This window comes from Buteo buteo, chromosome 20, assembly GCF_964188355.1.
Source record: "Buteo buteo chromosome 20, bButBut1.hap1.1, whole genome shotgun sequence".
Taxonomy (NCBI): Eukaryota; Metazoa; Chordata; class Aves; order Accipitriformes; family Accipitridae; genus Buteo; species Buteo buteo.
Genome location: NC_134190.1, coordinates 21,976,694 through 22,000,384, shown reverse-complemented (window position 1 = coordinate 22,000,384; position 23,691 = coordinate 21,976,694).

Below are 23,691 nucleotides of genomic sequence, written 5' to 3'. Positions count from 1 at the left end.
GGGTTGTTCAGTCTGGAGAAAAGGAGGCTGAGGGGAGACCTGATCGCTCTCTACAACTGCCTGGAAGGGGGGGTTGTAGTGAGGTGGGTGCTGGTCTCTTCCGTCAGGTGGCTGGAGATAGGATGAGAGCAAATGGCCTCGAAGTTGCGGCAGGGGAGGTTTAGGTTGGATATTAGGAAAAAATTCTTTAGTGAAAGGGTTGTCAGGCATTGGAACAGACTGGCCAGGGAAGTGGTTGAGTCACCATCCCTGGAGGTATTCAAAAAGCACATAGACAAGGCACTTCAGATCATGGTTTAGTGACCACAGTTGATGGTTGGACTCAATGATCTTGAAGGTCTTTTCTAACCTAAATGATTCTATGATTCTAAGAAAAGTTAAATTCTATGGTGGTCTTCCCTCTATGTAATTATTGTCTAACTCCAAAGGTGTTGTGTACACTATGCTGTTAATGGGTTATGGTCCTTTTATAATCCTAACCAACAGACTGATTCTGGATAGCATCAGATTGATCTTCTGGCCTCGTGCTTGCCTTACTAAGAGTAACTAATAACCAGCACTTGATCCCCTTGATTTCCTTGTCAAGAAACTCTTTCAGTCATTTCCTCGGAGGGTAACAACCAGCTGTCGCTATCAGCTGCTATCAGCAGGTCCACAGAATGAGTGTACCTGCTCATTCATGCTGCTGAATCATGTGGGTGTCTAGATGATGCCTATGAGTGGAAAAAGAATCATATTTTCTCTATAACAACTTAAAAAATTGTACAAGGATATGAAAGAAAACCCCCTCTGTGTAGTTTTATTCACAAATACAGATTGTAGAGTTAACTACTGAAAATTAGGAAATGCCATCATTCAGGGTTCTCTTGATACAGTCTCCTGATACAGTTAAATGCCTTATCTTAGAACATAGATTTTAAATGTCCATCATTGCCTTCTCAGTTTAAATTAACTAACACATGATTTTTCTTTCCTATCTTAGACAACTTGTGTTAAGTCAAATAGTGAAAATGTTACCAGTGAAGTTTCTTTTCTTGCTACCATCTGTTAAGATTTTGCTGTTGATTTAATTCTGAACCTCTTTACTTTTAGTTCAGTTCCATTCAAACAAAAAATGTGCTAGAGATGCGAGGAGCACATCTTTTCTAAATTCTGATAGCCACGCATTAGGAAAAAAAAAGAAAATGGCTAATGAAATGGATTGTCCTCCATCACAGATATTCAAAAAGAGAAAAAAATTACTCCCCAACTCAATCTTCCCAAAATGCATGAATACTTTGTTTCATTATGCAGTATTGAAAAATTAATTTATAAGCTATATTTCTGCCTATAACAAAATTCCCTTTAATATTACAGTTTTGTTCTTGACAAGATTTCTGTAGAAATATTATGCATTTCTGCATCATACATCAGAAAACTTTGTAATTACTATGTAAAGGTCTTTCCTCACATAAATTATTTTGTTTGTAGCATTATTCCTTTTAATATTTTAAAGAGGTCTTTGCTTAATAATGGAATACAACATACTGATATAACCTAATTCACTTTGTTGTAAATGCTTCTCAAAATCTGTATCTGTGTAGTTTAGTAATCTTATCAAATATATTATAGGTTGCCTCAATACTAATTACTTTCTGCACATCAGAATGTATGCTATAAATCATCTCTGCTTTTCGAAGTTCTGATTCAGAAGCTATAGAAAGACTATCTTCTGATCAACTATATAGAATGATGGTTTCTTCCAGTATTATGTCTCCTGACTTTCAATTCTCCTGGAAGCAATTTGTGTATGTAAATAACCCCCCCTTAATTGGGATGCCATCTGTTAGGTTAGCTAGTGGTATGTCACTGACAATGCATTTATTTATGTTTAGTATATCCCAGCTCTTGTGAATATCTATGGTGAAGCAGTTATTTCAAGGAACCTGAACAACATCAGGCTGTAATGAATGCTTCTGGTATCAACAAAAAGCTGCCATAGCTCTGCAGACCAATGTGATTTTTGAGAATTCACTTAAACAATGGCCTGAATGGAAGGGAATTTTATGACAATATCAAAGTTCCCCTTTGTGTTTTATTATTGTACTATGACAACAGGCTCTATGCATAGCCATAGGCAAAATAAGCAGTTGCCTGGGGCAATAGGTAGTAGTCTAGTGGCAGCCAAACGTTCCTCTTAGTGATTTTGTTAGCGTGAACTGCTTGTCTTTGCTCTGGGTCCACTTTCATCTTGGGTACCCACTTACGTCTTCAGTGCTGGAGCAAGAGATGGGACTGCAGCAATTTGCTGTCAGCACACTGATCCAAGATCATTCCTTATTTTTCCCCTTTCTTGCGTAGCTGAAGCCAGAGACACATCAAGGAGGTAATAGTTTGTGAAATTCCTGGCTCATTGAGTGAGTCCATGATCTTTCAGTGACGAACTGGAGTCTGCTGACTTCTTAGACCCAGCTGTTGTGCTGTCCTATGTGTCCACTCCAGCACAGGCATGATCTGTTGCTTTGGGTTATCTTAAAAAACGTACAAAACATCTGTCTTCAGTATGTGCAAAAGACTGATCTATGTCAACATTTCTGCATTTGCAGGAACAGTTTCAACTGACTATTGAAGGTGTCCTATCTATCTACAGTCTGGTCTGTTTTGGAGCAGCAGCCACCCGGGGAGTCTTTGAGATAGCCAGATTCTCCATTCTGGATGCTAATTAATAATTGAGGCATGCAGATAATGCTTACCAATTTGTCTAGGCACAGCAGGAGCTACCTGGGAGAATCTCCAAGACTGTAACAGTTAGCCAGATGTTTTCATGTGAAGGTGGGGAGAAATTATGTTAATTCTGTCTCTCAAGTCAGTTCACTGGTTCATCTGTGCAGAAAGGAGCTATGGAGTTCCCGGACCACCCAGCGAACTCATGACTAAATGCACTGTGTGTGCACACAGGCACAGCCCTGACACCCAGCCACACCAAGTTATAGCTGTAGGACAACTGAATCCTTCCATCACAGTTACAACATGAACTTTGCAGATTTTGCCACATGCGGTTGAGTACCATAAAGGATGCTAAAGTGACATCCCTCTGCAGGAAGTTATTTTGTCCTTATTCCTCATGTGAAAGAATTCAGTTTTTTCTACACCCTTGAAAAGCCTGGAGGTGACTCTGAATGTAGCTCTGAGGATTCACTGGGCCACCTGGGAGTATTCATCAGCTTGTTTGTCATGTATGTTTGTGCTATTTTGAAGAGCTGGTTTGCATCTTCCATCTATAATTCTGTTTTGAATCCTGAACTCTAAACTAGCGTGAAGTTGGGGTATGGCACATAAAAAAAAAAATAAAGAAAAAATTAAAAAAAATGTAGAGTTGCCCACATAACAGAGCTACTAGAAGAAATAGTCCCCCCAAAAGAAGGAAACATTGTCAGTTGCCATTAATTGAAACTGGCTGTGAGGTTCTGATTTCACATAAGGGGAAAAAAATTGCCCACCTTGAGCATAATTAAGAATTGGACTGTGTTGCCCAGAGAGACTGTGGAATCTCTGTCTTTGGAGGTTTTTATAGCCCAGCTGGACAAAGTCCTGGGCAACCTGCTCTAATTCAGAGTTGACTCTACTCTGGGTAAAAGACTGGATGTGAGGATCTCTTGAAGTCCCTTCCAATCTGATTAATTCTATGAATATGTGATTCTATGAGAATTGGAGAAAATAAGCAACTGAAGCAAGGAGATAGCCATCTGAAGATATGGAAAAAAAGATATATATTTTTTTTCATAGGTTAAATCGAACTTCTTTTTTTCTTTTCTTCTTTTTTATTTTAAAATGGGAGCAAACATCTTTGTGGATTTTCTGTTATAGCCAAAATTGACTATTAACTAGAATATTGTATGGAAGACTTCTTTTATATCACCAGAGTGCAAGATTTGGTTTAGTCCTTTTTAAAGTACATGTCCACACTGTACACAATGTCATTTGCTCAAGATGAAAAATAAAAATTAAGAACATCCATCAAAAAGGAAAGAAAAGGGCCATAGAAAGTGGCAGTAATGCTGTGAAAAGGTTTGACCTTTGTTTACTTCACCTACTTCACTATAGCAGCTTTTTCACAAGCAGTTTCCATGTAATGGAGTTACTTCTGCAGAAAATTGGAATAACATTACAGTGAATCTAGTTCAAAGAGGACTTTTTTTATCTACTTTACAGGGCAGGATCAGGTCCATAAATCATAGCAGCTCTGGTCTGGAGGAAAAAAGATTTTCCAATGTCATACACTTACCTAACAGAATGAATTGCCTAAGGAAGGTATTTATGAAAACAGTAACCAAAAGTGTAAGCCAGGAGAAATCTTCCGGTAAAATTGGGGTAATATATCAAAGTGACAGAAATAAGACAGTAGGGTTTCTTTAATCAGTGAGTTCTGTGTAATTAAATGCGGTGTAACCAAAGAAGACTTTTACTGCAAAGAAATGAAAATATAGATGTGTTTACATATTTGTTATCATACATCTTTGGTAAGAGTGAAAAATAAAATTACAAGGGAGGGAAAAGTATATTTGTTTTCTTCATGGGTAAAGCATAAAGCCACAGCTTTGTTCAGTGCATGTTGTTAGGACCAGTCAAGGCTCTTTAAATTAGGAGTTCTCTGGTTACAAAGCAAAACATGGTAGAGAGGCAACACATCATTTAACTTACTAGGTCATGTAAGTCAGAAGCAGAGCCAGGAATAGTTGGGAATATTCCCATGTATTTGCTAATTATGTTGCCATTCACAGATAATGTTCAGTGTGAAGTAACCAAAATTCAGGGAATATTTCACAGCTACTCTTGAAACTGAGCAACATATATGAAGAAAAAGTGATTTCCTTCAAACTGTTAAAAATGCTGTGATTCAAATATTTGCCATTACTGAATAGTTCAATCTTGAGAGCTAAAAGACTGTATGGTAGGATGGCAAGCACTGCAGCAGGTGGGTAAAATAGATGTGTGATTTTTTTTATAGCATGCTGTCTTGAAGCAACCACAGTTATTGAGGGTGTTTCAAATATAGCTTCTTGAATTGATTATATGCAGTGCAGAGAGTTGATTTATGTCACAAGTTAGTATGGGATATTCAAGTATTTGTATTGCTGCTAAAACAAACAAAAACCAGCAAAAACATTTCTATATGCAATACAAAGTCAACTTTCATGAGGTCCTAAGGTTATAAACCCCCTTAACATATGCCTGGCTGTGAAATGCCATCTGATTTCTGTGGACTTCTGAATATATTTCACTTCACATTCTGCTGTTCTTTCAAGGATGATCTTTTAACCCTCTTTAAAATAATTTTGGTCAAAATTCAAAACTCCTTGTTCACAGTAAATCCCCAAGTCAATAAGAATTTAGTCTGAAGACTGACTTCAAGATTTAACTCCTTCCATTTTAGCTTGCTTACATCGAAGACAATCAGCTTTCTGCAATGCTGCTAAGTAACCTTCTCCTTTCCCAAGTTTTTCCCTTTGCAGCTATCTGTCTGGCTCATTTTCTCTGTGTTGACTTGATTTATAGTGACAAAAGGCAAGGGAGATATGCAACATTTTCATAATGATTCATAGGTAGGAAAGCAAATGTTTTAGTGCCGTCTTCCCAGGGTTGAAGTCTTCCACCTTTACTTATCTCTTAGGTCTGTTTGCTGAGTGAGATATCACCTAGAGGAAAATAATGGTGAGGATGTGAGTTAATACAGAAATATAAACTAGAATTAGTCTGGGAAACTGGTGACAGCATTCTCTGTTCTGACAGCTGTTTCAGAATACTGGTGTTTCAGAAAGTCAGCAGTGATGGATGCCTCTGTTTAACATCTGGCCTGGTGCTTTCTACGTATATTTATAAAACTAACTGTCGACTTGAATTTAGGATATTAACAACCTTTGGTTGCCTCAAAGCAAACTACGTAGTTCCTGACAAAGGATCATCAAGTTTACATCTCACTGGATTAAAAACGTCTTTGGGAATGCTCAAGAATATAAAGCCTGTGTGTCTCTGACTGTTTGTTCCTTGAAAGCTTCTTTATAGCTGAACAAATCCACCAGTTGGTGTGCATAAAGCACAGATACTGTGCCCAGTCTTTTTGGATTACTATTTGCCAGGATTTTTCATGGACTGCAGTTTTAGGAGACTCTCTTTTTTTAAAAAAAAAATAAAAATCCTTCTTCCTGAAATAAAAACCTATGGTTTTCCAAGTATGAGCAGCAGTATCTGCTCTCACAAACACAGACATCTGAAGTAACTTCATTAACTCTCTTCACCTCCTATGGGTGTATTTGATGAATGCTGAAAGAAAACTTTTACAGCTTTTATTTAAGAGAATTCTGCCCCATCAGAAAATTCTATAATCAGTTTTGGAGCATGTTGCCCTTTAGCTTGGGACATATGAGGGAAAAAAGTCAAACTTTGGACCTTGATTTGAAGACAGCATGATCAGGTCTATCAAAAGCCCTAGGAAAGTGGAATTTCCAGTTGTATATGAATATTTGTGGGAGTTGAGCATTTTAAAATTTATATTCTGTACCACAGAAATGCCTATAGGTTTTATATTATGTTTTGAGTCACCACTGTGATTCATTGTAGCTTTTTGTTTTCACCTGTGCACTTCCCACGGCAAGTTAATTATAGAACTCAATGCCTGCATTTAGGTTAGTGTGTGACAGCTTTCTTTGTACTTGAATTTTTTAGTATTGGTGTTGAGCGGGTAGGATTTTAGAATTTCATCCAAAAGTTGCATCCTGAGTGGAACTGTCCCGGACAAAAGCACTTAAGCTGAACTTAATTATGATCAGGATGTAATAGCCTATGAAAACCTTCCCCATCATCTTCCGGCTAAAATGCTAAAATGATATCTATGGGTCATAGTCCACTTTTGCATGAAGAGGCACAAAAACTGCCTCACCAGAAATTACAGTTTTATAGTATGATTTGAGACTACGAGGGAATCGGGATGTCTCTCTCTTCCATCTATCTACTTTGGAACCACCTTCTCTGCAAATACAGGCCCAACAAAAAGCCACACAAGTATCACATCACCACCTGAAGAATCAAATCCAGCATCTGATCAGAGAAGCCTACTAACAGGCTAAAGGGAATTGCCTACCAAACCTTGCTGAGACTAGTAGAATTCCAAATCCCTGTGTTATATGATCTGTCTTTAGCTCCTAGTGGCAGGAGCAGGAGTGATGCTAGAAATGGGGAAGAGAGAATAAAGCAGTAAGAGAAAAGCCAGCATGATAATTTATGGACCTGATGCATCAGCTGATCTATACCCATAGATTTCCTTGAATTATTCTGGCAATAGGACATTCACAATATATTTTTTAGTGGCTAGATTTTCACCACTTTAATTTTTGCTTTAAATCTGCAGGGTTTTTTTCTTAAAAGAACTTTCTGTTTGTCTTAGTATGTCTACTAGTGGGAAGTGTCTGCTTAGTTGATTTAAAAAATGTCATATCCATTTTCATACTTGTCCTTTGGATTTAACATCTTATTGATAGGAAAATTCATGACTCCAAGATATGTTTTAGTAGCATACCTGCAGGCTACAGTAATGCTTTTGAAACTTATATCTGAGTAGAAGCATTTTAAAGATATCAAACATACCCAATGTCTTCAGTGTTGCCTGTTATTTCTCCTGGTGATAATATTATATCGACACATCATGCAAGAAGCATACATAAGGAGTTAGCTTCGGTTAAATAATTTTTAAAAAATTATTCTCAGTAGTCAACAAAACTTTATCTTAAATTTCATTGTTTAAATAAAAGTTATTTCACCCTCTGAAAGCCTAGCTGACTTTCACTAAGAAACATAGCACACTGTAAGAAAGTCTTTAAAAGCTTGTTTTCATTAACTGTCACATTCATCAGAAAAGAAAGTGCTTACTGAAAATATTTCCATCATAAATTATGTAAGAAGCTTGTTTAAGAAAGGTGAGGTCTTGTTTACTCACTTAAGAAAGCTTATATACATCCTCAAACACAGACCACAAAAAAACATAGATAAAGAAGAAAGAAACTTTCTTCATTGTTTGGCGGTTCATGAGCAATTATGTATTTAGGTAAGTCTCTGTGGTTCCTTAACATATAAGTATTAACTTATTTTTTTTCTATGTTGCTGTGTGGAGTAAAACAGAGAAGAAGCAAAAATTATCAGTGGAGATTCAAACCCTTTATTTTAAGAAAAAATATCACAATTCAGATCTTTGATAATGTGGCATTCAGAAGAACATGGTGAAATGAAGTCCCTATGATGTGTCTTGCTCCCATGTGCACGCTAATCTGGTTTAACATCATCATGCCATCTTTTTGTACGAGTGTGGTGACTTGTGACACAAAGTTGTGGAGATGAGACTGTAGAAGGCTCTTGATGATAATGCAGTTAGGACCACCCCAGCAGGGACTGAAGATAGAACTCAATAACAGAATAAAGAGGGAGAGGAAGGCTATTAAATGTTCTGACAAAGCCCTTCCTTGCTTACAGAATTAAATTTGGGATTTTTCCCTAATGTTCCAGTTTTTTAATCAACTCCAAAATTAATTTCTAAATACTATGTTTTTATCAACATTTCAGTATAAATATTTGGGCCAGTTCTGTTTGCAGCATACTGACCTCCTCTGTGGCTTGACGTGACTAATTTTTTTCTGCCTGACATTGTCCTGCTTGAAATTTTAGGATGCAGCTCTCTGTTTATAATTACCTGTCAGTTTTTGTGTATCAGAACCATGTTGGTTTGTTCTCCACCTGTGTAGCTTCTGATACAGCTCTCTGTATCAGTATGGCCTAGTGTAGGTATGTGAACCTGGGCAAGGTGGTTCATGTACTTCAGTATGGTGACTATAGGGTAATCTGTCACAGAGCTGCTTACCTTTTGTTCCCAACAGCCATACCTCTGCCAGGACAAGTTCAGACTTCCTTTTTCCATGGTTTTCACATCAGCAACTGTTCTCTGATTGGGTCCTCAATACAGTCCCTTTCCAGTCTGCCATTTGTCATCACAAAATCGGGAAAAGAGAGTAGATTAATTGCAGTGCCCTCTCTTGATTTATGGCTTATCCAGTTCATTGCACTGGTAAGTAATTCACAGAGTATTCCCAGGGTAAAGCTACACATTTTATGAGTCCCCTTCCTGAAATTCCTTTAAAAAAATCCTTTTATCAGATTACTTGCTTATGCTATTTTTGTTAGAGACAACAGCAAAGTGTACATGCTCTATTGTATTTAGGCATAAAATATCCCGAAGTACAATCTAAGCACAGAAACATGGCCCATAAAGATTTTCACATTGCCCAATGCTTTACATTCTATTAATATATATAATACACGTCTTTGGTGAACATTGCAAGAGATTAGTTTTAAATATAAAGTAATATAGGAATGGCATCATCTTGGGGTTTTGGTGGGGTTTTTCTGGTATTATAGCAGTTTATCATAAATCTTGTTAAAAGTTTTGTTCTCGTATAACCTTTATTACTCCCTTTTTTCTATGGTAAAATAATGCATAATAATTTCCCTTCTGTTATTGCCCTCTCTGATCTGACCTTCAAATGTCAGACTTGCTGCTTTTTGATCATGCATATAATATGCACCTTGACTCACTTATGTGAAGCTATATCAGACAAAGGTCTTTTCATGATTCAAGCTTTGAGTGAAGTAATCATATTATATCCATCATTTACACCAGAAGAGCAGATATTTTAGCCAAACTTAGCATCTTTCCTACTGATGTAAAATAAAAGTGACAGAAACACAAAAAAGGCAGCTTAAAGCACAAAACCAAATGTAATATATGCTCCTTTTTAGACACTAGTGGTTGAGCAAAATCATATTGGATTGTTTAGAAGCTAAAGTAATTGTCTTACAAGCATACTTCAGTCTTTAGGCTATATTGTATTTCACGCTACAAGTATTTTCAGAACTGGTTCAGTGCCTGCGTGATATACTTAGTACCATTAATCTCTCCAATTATTGCGTGTTAGCATAAAAACCCAAAACATTTTCTTCGTTACATAATTATTTAGCACCAACGTCTGCAAAATATTCAGCATCAGATGTCTTTAATTTACTTCATCATCAGATGCATTTCTCTTTACCAATAGAAAGTTTTATATAACCCAGTAGGAAACGTTCACTGGTTCCCAGAGTAGGTCTGCATAATGTTGTTTCAGATTTTGAAAACTAGAAGACATTAAAGATAGATGGCTAACAAAGGAAGCTTATGCATAAAATCCATTTTTATGAGGAATTGAATATTTTCAGAGCCAATGAAGTCTGCACAGAGCTCTCTAAATCAGAAAAAAAAAATGACGGAGAGCTTAGAAGGCTTCATTTTCTTCTCCCATTTAGCTGTCTAGATCAGAAATTGCATGCTTTACTGAAGGTAAATGGATTACATAAATGTAATAGGAGTGTGAATAAAACTCAGGTCTTGGAAAGATTTTAATATGTTAGAATTTGAATTATTACTATTAATTCTGTTAAAATTTCTTTACAAGTGAAATCTATTCCATGAAAGCTTGGAAGTTATATTTTCTTTCATCAGGATGGAACATCAAATTCAAGAACTTTCACAAGACAGTATTCCCAAGGGGACAAAACAATGCCTGAAGACACAAGATCAGTGTTGCACTTTCTCCTTATTGGCAGAAAAGGAAAGAAACAAAACTTTTCCAGCTCCAGCTGCTAGGAAGATTGACCACTTACTTTCTTGACAGAGAAATCATGCTTATTTTACTTTCTACTTTTTTACACAACTTTTCTATGGAAAATTTCTATCAAATAAAAGTTCTTCAGCATCACCAAGCTTTACACACTGTAAATGCCCAACAAATGAAATTACTAACTAACCAGAAGATTATTTTTTTTATTATTTATTTATTCATTTTTAATTCAAATATGTTAAGAGATATATTGAGAACTGGAGTGTCCTGGGATGAGGCTATGTGATGGGATGGAAATACCAGTCACTGAGTGATTTCAGGTCATTTTCTTGTTGGAAGGAATCTGGGCTGCTCACCACTAGATAAAATGATCATCTTTCTTTTCCAATGAAACCAAGACATCCAGGCTGTTGTGATGTGCTTCAGGGAATCTCCTACTGAGGATGCCTGGAAACCAAGGACTGAGATGAGCATCACACAATGCCCATTCACTACTCAGTAGTCTCTGGTTTTAATGTAGGTAACTAGTACAGGACAGGATTTCACAGAAATCTCGCAGCAGTATAGCCAACTGATGTAATACAAATGTCCGCTGAGGTGTAATACTCTTCTCCAACCTGTTTTCTCCCAGTATTTGTTGTTGCTCTTTTTACTTGGAACTCTTTTATAACCAGAAACTGTTATTATGATTGGTTCTTGCTCTCTCCCCCTTTTAAATATGAACTTTTTTAAAAAGAAGGAAAAAGCCTTATATATATATATATATATAAAGAAACTAGTTTATTTTGAAAGCATTGGGTATAATTTTTCACTGTTAAAATCTTTATTCTTCATATTGTTAAACATTTTTCATTTACGTCACTCCAGCTAATTATATGCTTGGATTAATGGTTTTCATTAAGAATTATTGTTAAAGTTTTGTGAATGATGATTGATTCCTTTTTCTCTCAGGAAGGTAACTGATTCATTTTATCTGATTTTTTACAATATTTTTACAATCTCTTTTCAAACACATGCCTGTATCATAATAGACATGCCATTACTCAGTTTGTGGCATATTTATGCTTGGGGAGGACTATGATACCCCAGTGGTTTAAGATCTCCCCAAATTAATAAACTTGTAAGCAAGAAAGGATTTGTAATTAGTGCTTTTGTCAGAATGGTTTCTAGTGGAAAGGTAACCTTAAGCTAAATGTAGGAGAAAGAGAGTCCAAATGGAAGTCCCTAACTACAATGAAGAACCACACTGTTTTAAAGGTTTTGTCCTTTCAAGGTATTATGGCCAGGACATTTATTTCATCCTAAACTGAATATTTGAAATATGAGGTGGAGACTCATCTTTCAGAATTTTCAAAACCATTCATTTTAAAAAATGGGATTTAGGCATTTTACTATGAAACCAGTTTGTGAAACTTAAAAATCGTATCTTACTTCTGATCATCACTCTAAACAGTTCAGACCTAAGCCTTTAACTGGTTTCACAACTATAAAAAAAAATAATTAGTTGAGTAAAAGACAGACTTTTAACTGCAATTGATACAGTTAATCCACAAAACCCTATTTTATTCACACTGTTTCCTAGGATTTATTAATGGGTGGAAAAGGGAATTCAAGTTACACCTTGGTGTTACTTTTAGGAACAGTACCACGGATCACTGACCCTTGCACCTGAGTAAAGCATGTGGATGCATATTTCTCACTGACAACTCACTGGCTTGCATTTTGCTCTGTGTCGTTTGCCATAGCTTTTTGCAAACAGCATTAGGAGGGGCTGACCTGTGCTACAGCTGCTCGTTGTGGGGGCTGTCACCCCAAGCAAGTCTAGAATGGTGCGTGCTTATAGCAAACATAGTATTTGCACACTACCACTCACTTGACCCGTGGAAGGAGCTACTTTATAAAAGTCAAAAGCAGTTGAATTGAAGATGGCAATGCTTCCAAGTTTGTTATCACAGATTATAATAAATATCTGTGTATGAACATGTAAAAGGCCTGTATAATTGATAAGGAGCAATAACAAACAAATTAATAGTGTCTCTAGCTCTCTGGAAATAGTGTGTTTTAATTTCAGTAAAACTGGTAATAAGTGGATTGCCTTACCTGGAAAGAATAGATCTAAATCCAGTGAAGAGACAGGTTTGTCAAACATGAAACTGCCACTTTATCTTTTGATGATGTCATTCCACTATTTGCAGGGTAAAACAGATTCATACATAATACATGCAGATTCAGTTCATGTTACTGAGCCTTCAGATTAAAGTGTTACTTCCCTGCAGAATGCATGCTATTTTTAGCAATGCGCTGTTATCTGTCTGCAGGTAAATATCTGACAGGCAAAATGGCAGTAAGTGGCATTTACCTGTATGTTACTGTATTTGTGTGCTTTGTAAAATAACAAAACAAAGTAACAGAAAGTTGTGAATGGCTTTTTTTGGTATTTCTTTACCTCGGCTCTTTTGGAGTTGCATGGATAAGGAAAGTATATCTGTAGTTTGAGAGACATTTTGCTACATATCTTAGCAATACTATATGTTAGTTTTCCCATATCATCAGCAAAGAGTTTCCTGCTTTCTTGCAGTATGTGTTCTGAAAAATAATTTGCTAATTTCTTGCTCCACTTTTGATAAACTACAGGTTATACCTTGCTGGACTCTATCCTGGGACCTGTCAATTCTGGAAGACCATTACACAGCTTCCACTGCATCAAGATTACTCATGTGCCAGGAAGAGCAAACCTCTATGTATGAAATACCTGCAGAGAAAAAGGATACCACTGACAGAGGCTTATGATGAGAGAAGCCAAGCTTTTTAAGGTGCAAGGTGAAACACACCAGAAAAAAAAAAAGTGCTGAAAAGATGAAATACTGTATCTTTTTTAGCTTGGCAAAAGAAGTACAAGGGAATGTTTACAGCTTCTGTACAGTCAAAAAATAGAAGTGGGTTAAAAAGTAGGATGTCTTGGTCGAGCCAGAACTCCTGCAGGGGGGTGCAGAACTTGAGATTGGCAGGGGCTTCACAAGAAATCTGGCAGAGGGAAAACCTGAGACCTGTGATGCAGGGAAGGAGGGACACTTGAAGGCCATGCTTGAATGGGTGATGGGTAAAGACTCACAAGATTGGAGAGGCTTGAAGCTTGTGACCTCTGGCAGCAAAAGAAAGGCTCCTTATCTACCCTCAAATCTGAATTCACAAAATTGATAGTAATATCCTGTGTAAGGGAACAAGCTCCACTAAGGGAGGCCTCAGAGTAGGGTGGGCCGGCACAGACCACTAGCACCAAGAGGCAGTGATGGATGGTGGTGGTTGGAGGTCCGCTTTTGCGGGGATGGAAGCACCCCACATCTGACCAGATGTGCTAGGTCGCACTTTGCTTGCCATGAGGTTTGCTGTTTGCAGAGGTCCTGGACTGGGGTAGGGAGGATGGTTCCAGAGAGACTGCCAAGGGTTTTCCAACTCTCAGGCTCCCTTTCATTTTGTGCATGTGCATCACTGCTGAGGGAGACCGGGAACAAATCAGGAGGGACTAGAGAGGTCTGGAGATCAAGGACATGGGAGGCCAAGTGGTGTTTCCCACAATCCTACAACCGAAGGGACAGATCTCAGGTAGGAGTAGATAGACCCTGTAAGGTGGCATCTGCCTGGTGTCATGGGTAGTGCCTTGGCTTTTATGACCGTAGGTGCTGCTCTGAGGAATGAGGACTGCTAGCAAGAGATGGGAGCCACTTGACAGTGGTGGTATAAAAGCATCTTTGCCTGCAGTTTTGCTTGTTTGTTGAGGAGGATGTTAAACGAGGTGCACTGAGAATGATGATGACAGTTTGCAGGTAAGTGAAAAAATGAAGGTCAAGGGTGGTAAGTACACGGGGCAGAGTGATGGGAGTAAAAGAGCTTTTGGAAAGGATGAGAGCAGGTGGCAAAGGGTGCCTGTGAAGTTCCTGTGCACAAAGGCACTCAGCCTGGGAAACAAGCAGGAGGCGGAGGTGCAGTGTATGTGAATGCAGAACTGAGACATGAATGCAATAATTGAGATGGGGGCAGCTCATATGTCTGGAGTGCTGTGATGGATTGATGGATGGATACAGGCTTCTTAGGAAAGAGACACAGTAGGGAAAAGGAGATGGAGTTGCCAGTATGCTAAGGAGCAGCTCAGATATATGGAGCTCTTCAGCTCTTCAGACAGGTGACAAACTTGTTGAGAGTCTGTGAGTCAGGATTAGAGAACAGAACAAGGGCAACAAGGTTGTAGTGAGAATGTGTTACAGACCACCTGATCAAGGTGAGCAAGTGAACAGTCATCTTTAAGCAGCTTGAAGAAGTCTCCGGATCACAGGCCCTTGTTCTTATGGGATACTCCCTGACACATCCTGGGAGGGCAACACAGTTGGACTCCTGTAATCCAGGAGGTTTCTGGAGGGTGTTGGGAGCAACTTCTTAACACAGGTACTAGATGGGCCAACCAGGACTGGAGTTTTCCTGTCCCACTACTCACAAAAAAGGAAGAACTGATTAGGGATGAGATAAACAGGGAGAGCCACGTCTGCAGCAGCCAGGGCATAAGGAGGTACAAGATGCTAACGGGAGTGAGGAAAGCAAGTAGCACAGTCCAGACCCTGGGATTCTGGAGAGCAGATTTCAGTTTTTCAGGGAACTGGTAGGTGGGACCTGATGGGAGCAAAGGGGCTTAGGACAGGTGACAGGTCTTTAAGGACAATATCATCCTAGTGCAAGAATTGTCCATCCCAATACTGAGGAAAATTAGTAGACTTACAAAACTTGGCTAAGCAGGGAACTCATGACTCAGCTGTAACACAAAAAAGCTGTACATAGGACGTGGAAGTGAGGACAGCCTACAAGTAGCACTGTAACAACATATTGCCTGGGCATGCAGGAATGGTGTCAGGAAAGCTAAGCTCAGCTGGAGACGATACTTGCAGGGGATCTAACATGAAGAGCTTGCACTGCTACATTAGCAGTAAAAGAATAAAAAAGGAAAATGTAGGCCTGCTACTGAGTGTTAAGAGTGATTTAGTGACAGCAGGTGAAGATAAGGGTGAGGTAGTCAGTGCCGCCTTTGCCTCAGCCTTCACCAACAAGGTGTCCCAGGGCCTCTGTACGTATTGACGCGGCTCAAGGAAAAGCATCATCAGCAGTGGAACAGGACTGATTCAGAGAGCTCTTGAGAAATCTTGACTTACACACATGAGACCTGATGAGAGGCATCATAGAGTACCTAAAGAGCTTATTTTTCTTTCTTTTTTGCTAGTCAAACTTGTAAATTCTGGTTCCTTCCTTTGATCTGTTCCACAATGAAATCTAAGGCAAACTCAGCCTGCAGCAGCATAGGAAATGAATGGGCTGAGTTCAATACTTCATCTACTGCCTTTAGACAGGATAGGCCGTAAAACTGCTAAACCCAAATGTGCTGGAATTCTTGGCATAATTTTAATAGAATTCTTGTTTATTCATATAAATATGTTGGCTTTCCTTGGAAGTAGAGCACTGAGATAAGAGAGTTAATATCTTAAAACAGTTTTACGTTATTAAAAGCACATCAATGTGCTTTAAGTATTTTTTATTTCCCATGCCAAATTTTTGTGCAGCATTAAGACAAACATTGAACGGTTAAGTCATTCATTATTCTTGTCTTACATCACACCGTTGTGGATGAGAAAAGGCTCGCTTTCTTAAGCCCTGAACTTTCCATTTCCTTATTAAATAAAGCAGGACCTTCAGCTTTACTAATGCAAGCAATATTTATGGCATTATATTACAGGGGATTTTGCTTAAATGGTGACTGACATTTAGCGAACCTAGCAAGTGGTTGGACCTCAAATTAGATAAGATTAGCTAGTATTGGCTAGAAATCCTGTCACATATTGACCTCCTAGTCCTAAGCATTGAACAAGTCAAAACAAAAATTCTATTCCTGCTCTGAAAAGCTAGTAGGAGAGGCATATATACACCTTGAAAAGTGAAAGAAAACAATTCTATAATGAAATAATATCTTGAGGGTTTTATGTAAATTACTAAATTAGGTTAAGCATCTGTGTTAGAAATATATTGCAGCCTTTTGGAAGGCTGCGTTCTTCTAACAACTCAAGCGCATATCTTGTCCATATCCCTCCCACTACAACATTATTTCTCTTTTTCTGACAGACTAGTTTAAGCAACTAAAGTGTCGTGGTCTTTCAAAAAAATGCTATAATATTCTCTATTTGACTATATTTTTGCTTATTTTGGTTTCTTGGGGGGAGAAAAGAGATAGTAATTTTGAATAACCTGAGAACCACATGATTGTAGTAATTATTTGACCACATTTTGCAGGCTTTTTTTTTAAAGCTTATCCAGCAAATGGTATTAATTTTACAAGCATTGTTTTATTAGAAAACCATAGAATTTTTCCCATCTTAACTTTCTCTTGTAATACTTACACTATCTGTGAACCACTGATAAAGATCTGTTGTTTAAAATTACACTTATGTAACTTATTAATCCTTCTGTATTTTCAGGAAAACACAACTATGCTGTAAATATATATGTTTATTTGGACATAAAAAATGACATGCTGGGGAATTTTTAATTTTAAGAGGATGCCAGTTTGAATCAAACCATTCAATCCTCTTAACAATTGAGTTTATAAATGAATGCTTAGATCCTTGCAGGCATATGGCAGCATGGTAACTGGGCTGTAATAGAAGGGGCAACAAATGATCATTATGAAAATGCTAGGAATGCCAGCTGAGTCAGAGCAGTGGTGTCTACCACAGTGCTTAGTCTCCAGCAGCGATAGTGGGGAACACTGTCTCGGTAAACTGCATGAGCCTGGCCACCGGCCATCGCCAGTGGCCTCATACTTCCCAGTGCCCGCATCAGGCGTTGTCACTCGCATTGGACAACTCATCCCTCTGAATAAGTGACTGGTGCTGAGCCTTGGGAATCAGCTCTTGAGCCCACTGCAGATACTATGCCCTGGTATTAAGGCAAACCAGCTTTGGCTTACATTAATATATAATTTCAGCTCTGTTAATTTAGCTGAAAACTGGGCGTTCAGGGACCAATTAATAATCAGTTCAGATAGTCCTGCCTCAAGGGTGGTACTATCAGTTGGAAGGGTTGTTTGATGATTGGAGGTAGTATTGATAATATCCATTAATATTTCTTATGGATCTGGGATAAAATGTTTTAAGAATACATACAGTTGTTAATGCATTAGCATTTTTCTCCCATAACCTTCGTACTAGTTTGTTTAATCTGCTGGGCAGGGTAAACAGTTGTTCAGTCAGGTTTAGTGCAAAAATGACATATAGGTGACATTATTTATAGAGAATACAGAGGATTGCTTTTGTTATTACAGATGGTAAAAGAATCTAAAAAAGTAGTAGTATATAAAAGCAGCAGCAAATAACTATATTGGTGTATGAATACAACACTACTTAATGAAATATTTAAATTGAAGGAAGTACAGATAATTTTTCAAAAACACCTTTCAAATATGTTCTCACATGTTAATAATACTTTGTGGTCAAATGTTGAGGTCTTTTATGAGACAGAGTTTGCCTGAAGGTTACTTTGAAATCTGTTTTTTTACATCTTAGTTATGTGTATTTTATCAGGAAGTTCCATGTGAAGATGAACATTTATTTCCCAGCTTCATTTTTGATAGTTTTTTGAACAAAACTGTCATTTTCTGATGGTGATATGTTTTGAATCAATGAGCAGAGTGAAACAAAGTTTCATTGTCAAAGTCTTGTGATTTCAAGATGTCAAACAAGTTTTAAACAAAAACCAGAAATAAAGTAAACTACTTAGCTGGCAGAGAAAACCTTATAAATCCATTGCAGAATTACTGATCAGATTACTGATCAAAAGTAAGATTTTTCATTAAATGTTTCCATATGTAATCTAATTATAACAAACACACTTTTCCAAGTCCACTGTCTCCCTCTGAGAAAGGTTTCCATTTGCTTTATGAATAACAAAATGACACAATTTAATTTACAACCGTAACTAAACAACATGAACTAAGGATGAAAAATGCTTTCTTTAACATAATGATGAAGATAAATTTTAGGAGACATTTATTGTTAAGTCATGATTCTTTATCAGTTAGCTTATACTAAGGGGGCTGGGTTGAATTTCAATATGGAACCCTGACTGTTAGGTAGGCAGAAGCACTATAAATTAATCATCATCTAGAAAACAAACCCCTAGTCTCAAGGGGCTGTTTCTTGCTGGTTTTAATCTGGATTTTTGAAGTGAGTGGGGATTCAGCTATCTTCTATTATTTCTGTTTTCTGAATTTTTGTTTAGTGCTTATTTATGATGTTAGCTCTATGAAAGTTCCCTGCCCTTTCTCCCCTCTCATTCACTAGATGCCCCAGAATAGGTAAATCATTTGCTGACATTGTCTACGGTAAGCCTGCCACCTAACATGGGGATGATTGTTTGTCAAGACGATGCTGTGCATGTTTCTTAGCATCCTGTGGGAGAGTTTGTATCTAGGCTTTGTGAATTAAAGCAGTAATTAATGACTTTTTTTTTTTTAATCCAGCCTCTTTTCTAGTTGCATTAGCGCAGCTGCAAAGCTTCAAATGCATTGATTTGTTTTGTGAGCAGTGTTGTAATTTCAGTGGCATCCATTTCAGTTGAGATTGTCCTTAGTAGCTGATGGCTTTTTAATGTTTTGATGATCAAGCATTTGTTGGTTACAGTCACAGGCTGGCATTTAATAGAGTGCATTTTATCTTCATATTTGTATGCGATGGAGACCATAACAGGTAGGCATTAGCCTTTTGCAGCTTTGTTCTTCTCTTAAAGGAAATATTATCTATTAGCTCGCATATTTAAAGGCATTTTATTTCTTTATAAGTGCATAAATGGGTTTAAAATTAGAATTTTGAAGCTGACCTTTTCTGCTTCACTGTTTCTTTTATAATCCATCACAATCACATGCCATTTTGTCTAATACCATTTTTGTTGTTGTTCAAAGCATCGCAAGCAATTGGCCCTTGCTTTCCCCAATAACTTATTTCTCTCTGTGACCTTGCCTTTCTATATTGATTATGTGCCACTGGGACAGTAAACTGCTGCCTACAGTGGAAGATTTGGATGTACAGAAAAGTGAATTCATATGAGCTGGACCTAGACTGGGATTGTGAGGGTGGGAAAAAGTATTAGCAGTGACTGACCTTGGCTTAATCTCTGGAGGCTTCCTTTACAACTGAGGGAGGAAAGAGACACAGACATCCCCCCCCCCCCCGCCCCAGCACTCCCGAACCCATTGGCTCCTTCTCTCTCCATCCTCATTTCTTCTCTCACTTCCAGGAAAGCACCTAAATTAGTTCCCTGCTCCAAGCTGCGTTTACGGCCACCTCGCTGACTGTTCAGAGGGCTGGAGAGCCCCCTCAAGCTGAGGGAGACCTTCTCCCTCCCACCCTCTTCTCTTTGCTCCCCATAGAGGAGCAAAAGCTGATCTCACGGAAGCAATAGGCTTAGAGCGCTCCACTTAGGGCCTAAAGGCTAAACTCATTTTTTCTATTTCTTTTTTTTTAATCAGTGTTTTCTACCCCTGCATGCAGTTGCTCCCCATCTTCTTTCTTTCAGATCTGAGGGAAGCAAAACCCACTTGTTAAATCTACTTTTAATCACTTGGGAGAAACACTGTTTCTACATCAAGGCGCCATTAAGTACCCATCTCCCTACTGACACAGGCTTACATCTCTGGCTGCTTTCCTGAAACTCATAGGAACTCATCTGTCTTTGATCTTCTAACCTCAGCACTTCTGATGGCGTACTCGTGCCAGCAGCACCTTTTATTTAGATCTGTGTTTGCAGTAATTTCTCTTCTTACACTCAAACTCTTGTTGTGGGTCAAAGGGAACACACCACATATATGGAGCTAGGAATGTGTTGGTTTTAAAGTAATAACTTTCTAATCAGATACTGAAAATTTATTGTAATTTACATTACAGTCCTGTCACTAAAATTACCTCAAGGGATGAAAATTTGGGGATTTTTTTCCAAGATTTTGTGTCAAAGTATTGTGAAACCTGCTCTGTGTCCATGCTGGTCTCCATGTACTTGGTTTCAGCAGCTACGCCATCCTGGCCTGGCTAGAACTTGGACCAAAGACTGCTGAAGAAAACCAATATTATTACCAGTGATAAGAAAGGCATGAACCACAGAGGCCATGGCAAAGCCTTTGCAAATACAAGCCCACAGAAATCAGTTTAGAGGAAATATTTCATACAGCTGGCTGGCTTGTCCAGATGAGAATGAGAAATAAAAAATCACCAATATAAATTTGTGGCTTATGAGGATGGACTCAGTTAAATATATGGTTGGTTTGGGAGGCATAATATTTTTAAAAAAACATCAGTAAATACTAAGCTTTTTAATTTGTCCCCTGGGATTTAAATTCTTTATGCTTACTTTTGATTGAACTGAGTTTTTCCCTTAACATTATGACTCAGGAGCTGGGACTTAAAAGATAAACTAAATGAAATATGTCTTAGAAGATTTGAGACAATTCTCACATTGATTGTGAGGGGGAATGAGCTGGCCTTCTAGACTCAGCCCTATCATCAGTTGTTCATGCACCTACAGCTGAAGAAGACCATTAGGCTCAGCTCTACAGGTATTTCTGTGTTCTCATCTCTCCACCAGCTCTAAAAACAACTCCAGGAACACCCTGTGATTCCCTTTCCCCCATGTTCAGAAATAAAATTTGAGATATAGACTGGGATTGAAATTACAGGAAGGTCTTATCCCTGTGCAACTTCACCCAGAGCCCCATAAAAACAAACTGTAGTAACAGCAGTAGAGCTGTATACCTGCTTGGGTTTCTCTGCAATAAATAGGGACTAGTAAAAAAAAAACACAGAAAATCTAGTCTCTGTGCATGTTTTTCTATCTAACCTTCATTGTAACAACTGTAAAAATTATATAAGTGCCAAATGGTGCTGCAGTTGTTTGTGCTCTCTATCATGGGAAACCTGGCAGCTAAATATTGGACTCAGCATAACACCACTCTGCTAGTTACGTTGCCAGTGATATTAACCTTATGTTTGAATAATCATCACTAGAACGTATTTCATTTTTTCTGTCCTCTTATCTCTTGGCTTTTTTTTTTTTTCGGTAAAACAGCAAGCAAAATTGATAGTGATAACAATAACATTTATTCCTTACTTATTTTAAGTCACAGTGAGAATGGGACACAACAGGCCAACAACTGCTAAAAATAATAACTGTAAACTGTTAACACCAGCCTGGTCTAAATGCAGGTAAATAAGAAGAGCTGTCGCTAGTTTAATGTTTCTCTTCTCTCTTTGTGAAGAGGTATGTTGTGATGGCAGCATCCGATTGCTTCTGTCTAGTGTTCAACTAGTTGATAAGTGGGTCCAGGTGAAAACTCGGGTGAAATGGGAGTGGAGCTGGGCCCAGGTGATGGATGATGTACCTTACAGCCTGTTGACTTCCAATGGACATCAGCAGCCTCTGCGGTGCCATCAAAGGGTAATGTAGTTTGCAGTCACTTAGTGCCTGGTTATTTGTCTGGAGTCAGAGGAGACAGACCTTGCAGACAATGATGTGTTCTAAGAGGTCACATATGAGTAGGAGCTTAGCCAGCCTGGGCACATGGCCAAGGTAAAAGCAGGGCTTCACAGAGGCATCCTTCAGTGAAAGACAGAGGGGATGGCTCTGAAATTCTGGATTTGCAGTTTGGGAGCAGGGGTTGTTTTCCTTTCTTCTTTCTCCAAGCTCCCAGGGAAAACACTTTGTTTGTTGGGGCTGGTACTCCACCTAGCAGAATGAGTGAAATGTGCTTGCAAGGAGGTTAGTGCTGCTTTGTGAGCTAAAGGAACTGGCTTCTACATCGACGTTTCACATCTGTGGTTGTAATTAAGGTTTAAACACTGGCATGTAATTATCCACATTACTTAATTTGTAGCATGTTTATGGGCATGATTTTGGTCCAACTAGCATTCTTGCAAACAATGTCTGGGCACGATTGATTTTTTGGATAGCATTAGCCTAGGATTGTTCTAAGGAAGCAGTATGAACTGAAGGAACCACTTTGAGGAGGGGATAGTTTAATCTTGTTTACACAGGCTTGCCTGCTGCTTGCCTTTGGGGTCAGAGAACAGACCTGTGCCTTTTTTACTTCCTGTACAGATGTAGATCCTGGGCTTGATTTGGCAGGTCTGTGTAGGGATCTAGGGCTCAGACTCAGACACATAGGTGAAAAAGAAAAATCGGTTTAAGCCCTTCAAACATTACTGTAGCATTCATAGCTTCAGAATTTGATCAGGGAACCTGTATCAGCTCACACATGGTGACATTTTCCAGCAATTAATAAATTTCCAAGCCTGATCATTTGCCTGAAGCTGAAAGCAGTACCTTGATTAGTTGTGAGCCATACAAAAATGTTCAGGCTCTGTGAGCTGCAATCATTGCCCATGGTCAATGGAAATTCCGAGTGCTGAAATGTAAAAAAAAAAGATCAATCTATTGGATTAGCACCTCCCTGACCTACCATCCAACATTTATGTTAATGAAAATTGACAAGTTGCTTTAACCCAAGGATGTGTTTGCTTTTACGTAACTTGCAAATAGTGCAAACGCATGTTAGGAGTGCAGCGGAGAAAAGGAAGAGTCTATTTCTGGATCTCTAATTCTTTGAAAAGTTCTGCCAATGCCATCTGTGGTTTGTGCATTGGGATTTCAAAACTCGGCAGTGCTGATAGGGATAGCTTTCTTCTCTGTTGACCATCTGTCACAGGTGCAGGAACCAGAACACATTATTAATTCTATAGATTAAAACTTCAGTTGGACTGGCATGCTGGTTTATTACTGTCTGCTTGGGCCCACGTCTCTGAACAAACTATATCCAGTTGAGCCAGCTTTTTTTGCCTTTTTTTTTTTTTTGACATTCAGAAATGAGTTTGTGAATCTCAGTTGTGTCTCTGTAAAAGAGAAGGGAAAATGTTCCATTAGGTTCTCATTGATTTATGAA